Below are 1126 nucleotides of genomic sequence, written 5' to 3'. Positions count from 1 at the left end.
CTCCCACGTCTCTAACCATCTCCCACATATCCTGCACTACCTATCCTCCTTCTTTTCCCAATACCTATTTCCCTTCATTTCATTCCCCAGTCTATACCTTGCCATCCTCCTCCATCTACCTTCCGCCCACCCTTTCTTTAAATAGCCCGGAATCCCCTCCCCTTTAATCTGTTTGTACCACTTATTGTATTCCGATTTTATCATTTTTCCTACCCTCTCTTCCCTCTGTTCCTTTCCTTCCCATTCCTCAACTTCTTCCCATCTGAACTCCCCCTTTTCTCTTCTTTCCTCTATCTCTCTTAATACCATCCCCTTACCCTCAAAAAACATATTCTCGCCAACCATCCTCCCTTACCCTCCTCTAGCCTTCTCTCATATCCCCATGCTCTTCTTCCCATCCTTGTCCTTATCTTTTTCCTTAAATCCTTCACCAGTTGACGATTGCTGCGCCGCCTAAAACTCTCCTGATGGCTATAGACCAAGAGCTTAGGGTAGCCGTGAAACAGGTTTTACATCTTCCGCAATCAATATGTAACGGCGTGATTTATTGCCCGAAAAAGGACGGTGGTCTGGGGTTCCTCAAGTTGTAATCTGAAATTCAGGGAATCAAAGGGCCCGGCTATCGGAGCGCTGTTGAACTGCTCAAGGATGGCCTTGCGAATGAGAAAGTTGGCGAATAGCGTTAGGCTGAACTACCCGTATACCGCGGCAGATCTGAGAAAATATAAGGACGCGTGCCGAAAGACCTGAGCTCAAAAGATGGCGCGAGTTGACGGCTCAGGGCCAGGCTGTGGATGTACTGGCGGGAGACAAAATTGGGAACTCTTTTCTACGAGATCCAACCCTATTAAAGCCCTGTAGGTTCACAACAGCTCTTCAGCTTCGAACAAACACGGCAGGTAACAGAACCAGCTTCAACAAGGCTATCCCGCAGCAAGATCTGAATTGCAGGAAATGTAAAATGAGCAAAGAAACGCTTGCTCATATACTGGGCCAGTGCATTCACACCAAAGCCTCTAGAATCCGCAGGCATAATGATATAAGAAATTTCGTAGAGCAAACGGTCTGCGGAACTGACAAAAAGGCAACCATCACTAAAGAACTTGCCATACCTCTCGCTGAGGGA

This window comes from Nylanderia fulva, unplaced genomic scaffold (assembly GCF_048542155.1).
Source record: "Nylanderia fulva isolate GAGA-0341 unplaced genomic scaffold, ASM4854215v1 Scaffold754, whole genome shotgun sequence".
NCBI classification, from domain to species: Eukaryota; Metazoa; Arthropoda; class Insecta; order Hymenoptera; family Formicidae; genus Nylanderia; species Nylanderia fulva.
Note: the sequence above shows the minus strand (reverse complement) of the source record.